The sequence below is a fragment of the Triticum dicoccoides genome, chromosome 5A (assembly GCF_002162155.2).
Source record: "Triticum dicoccoides isolate Atlit2015 ecotype Zavitan chromosome 5A, WEW_v2.0, whole genome shotgun sequence".
Lineage (NCBI taxonomy): Eukaryota > Viridiplantae > Streptophyta > Magnoliopsida > Poales > Poaceae > Triticum > Triticum dicoccoides.
The window spans coordinates 502182131-502185527 of NC_041388.1; positions in this window are offsets into that span (position 1 = coordinate 502182131).

Here is a 3397-nt window from a genome sequence, read left to right on the forward strand (position 1 = left end):
ATTGGGGCAGGCGGAGACCGGGGTTTGCGTTCGTCCGTTCGGGTCCTGTGAAGGAGTGAATCATTTTTTTTACTTACTTAAATCTGGAGCGCGCGTTAATTGCCCAAAACATTAGGGTGTTTAATGCAAAAACGACATGACGGTGAACCCGGAGACCCAATCCGTGCTTTATTATTAGGGATATATATATATATATATATATATATATATATATATATATATATATATATATATTATTAGGGAGAGATGTGAAGTCGATTTTCATTCAGTATTTTGATGATGTGTTATGTTCTTCCTCTAGTGGTGTCGTATGAATGTCGACTACATGACACATTACCATGCTTGGGCCTAGGGGAAGGCATTGTGAGATTAGTAAGTAGATGATGGGTTGCAAGAGTGATAGAAACTTAAACCCTAGTTTATGCACTACTCCTCAAGGGGCCGATTTGGATCCATATGTTTCATGCTATAGTTAGATATATCTTAATTCTTCTTTTGTAGTTGTGGATGCTTGCGAGAGGAGATAATGATAAGTGAGTTGTTTGTTCAAGTAAGAATAGCACCCTAGCACATGTCCACCCACATAACAACTTATCAAAGTAGTGATGAGTCAACAAATTTGTTGGGAAACGTAGCATGTAATTTCAAAAAAATTCTTACGATCACGCAAGATCTATCTAGGAGATGCATAGCAACGAGAGGGGGAGAGTTTGTCCACGTACCCTCGTAGACCGGAAGCGGAAGCGTTAGGTTAACGGGTTGATGTAGCCGAACGTCTTCGGATCCAACCAATCAAGTACCGAACGTATAGCACCTCCGAGTTCAGCACACGTTCAGCTCGATGACGTCCCTCGAACTCTTGATCCAGCAAAGTGTCGAGGGAGAGTTTCGTCAGCACGACGGCGTGGTGACGGTGATGATGATATGATCCACGCAGGACTTCGCCTAAGCACTACGACAATATGACTGAAGGAGTAAACTGTGGAGGGGGGCACCGCACACGGCTAAGAAACAACTGTTGTTTTGGGGTGCTCCCCTGCCCCCGTATATAAAGGAGGAGAGAGAGGAGGCCAGCCAAGGGGCGTGCCATAGGGGGGACCGACTAGGACTCCTAGTCCAAGTTGGCCCCCTTTCCTTTCTTTAGGAGGGGGAAAGGGGAAGGAGAGGAGAGGGGGAAAGAAAGGGAGGGGGGGGGGGCTTACCCTTGTCCAATTCGAACAGCCCATGGGGGGTGGCGCCTCCCCTTGTGGGCTTCCCTCTCTCTCCCCTATGGCCCATATTGGCCCATTACTTTCCCGGGAGGGTTACAGTAACCTTCCGGTACTCCGAACAATTTTCGGTCACCAAAACACATAACTCATAATACAAATTGTCATCAACGTTAAGCGTGCAGACCCTACGGGTTCGAGAACTATGTAGACATGATCGAGACACATCTCCGGTCAATAACCAACAACGGAACCTGGATGCTCATATTGGTTCCTACATATTCTACGAAGATCTTTATCGATCAAACCGCAATGACAACATACGTCATTCCCTTTGTCATCGGTATGTTACTTGCCCGAGATTCTATCGTCGGTATCTTCATACCTATTTCAATCTCGTTATCGACAAGTCTCTTTACGTGTTCCGTAATGCATCATCCCGCAACTAACTCATTAGTTACATTGCTTGCAAGGCTTATCGTGATGTGCATTACCGAGAGGGCCCAGAGATACCCCTCCAATACTCGGAGTGACAAATCCTAATCTCGATCTATGCCAACCCAACGAACACCTTTGGAGACACCTGCAGAGCATCTTTATAATCACCCAGTTACGTTGTGACGTTTGATAGCACACAAGGTGTTCCTCCGGTATTCGGGAGTTGCATAATCTCATAGTCAAAGGAATATGTCTAAGTCATGAAGAAAGCAATAGCAATAAAACATATCGATCATTATGCTAAGCTAACGGATGGGTCTTGTCCATCACATCATTCTCCTAATGATGTGATCCCGTTCATCAAATGACAACACATGTCTATGGTCAGGAAACTTAACCATATTTGATTAACGAGCTAGTCAAGTAGAGGCACACTAGGGACACTCTATTTTGTCTATGTATTCACACATGTATCAAGTTTCCGGTTAATACAATTCTAGCATGAATAATAAACATTTATTATGATATAAAGAAATATAAATAACAACTTTATTATTGCCTCTAAGGCATATTTCCTTCAGTCTCCCACTTGCACTAGAGTCAATAATCTAGATTACATTGTAATGATTCTAACACCCATGGAGTCTTGGTGTTGATCATGTTTTGCTCGTGGAAGAGGCTTAGTCAATGGGTCTACAACATTCAGATCTGTATGTATTTTGCAAATCTCTATGTCTCCCTCCTTGACTTGATCGCGGATGGAGGTGAAGCGTCTCTTGATGTGTTTGGTTCTCTTGTGAAATCTGGATTCCTTCGCTAAGGCAATTGCTCCAGTATTGTCACAAAAGATTTTCATTGGACCCGATGCACTAGGTATTGCACCTAGATCGGATATGAACTCCTTCATTTGCTGCTTCCGAAGCAGCTATGTACTCCGCTTCACACGTAGATCCCGCCACGACGCTCTGCTTGGAACTGCACCAAATGACAGCTCCACCATTCAATATAAATACGTATCTGGTTTGCGACTTAGAGTCATCCGGATCAGTGTCAAAGCTAGCATTGACGTAACCATTTACGACAAGCTCTTTGTCACATCCATAAACGAGAAACATATCCTTAGTCCGTTTTAGGCATTTCAGGATGTTCTTGACTGCTGTCCAGTCATCCACTCTTGGATTACTTTGGTACCTCCCTGCTAAACTTATAGCAAGGCACACATCAGGTCTGGTACACAACATTGCATACATGATAGAACCTATGGCTGAGGCATAGGGAATGACTTTCATTTTCTCTCTTCTTCTGCAGTAGTCAGGCATTGAATCTGAGTCAACTTCATACCTTGTAACACAGGTAAGAACCCTTTCTTTGACTGACCCATTTTGAACTTCTTCAAAACTTTATCAAGGTATGTGCTTTGTGAAAGTCCAATTAAGCGTCTTGATCTATCTCTATAGATCTTGATGCCCAATATATAAGCAGCTTCACCGAGATCTTTCATTGAAAAATTCTAATTCAAGTATCCTTTTACGCTATCCAGAAATTCTATATTATTTCCAATCAACAATATGTCATCCACATATAATATTAGAAATGCTACAAAGCTCCCACTCACTTTCTTGTAAATACACGCTTCTCCAAAAGTCTGTATAAAACCATATGCTTTGATCACACTATCAAAGTGTATATTCCAACTTCGAGAGGCTTGCACTAGTTCATAAATAGGTCGCTGGAGCTTGCACACTTTGTTA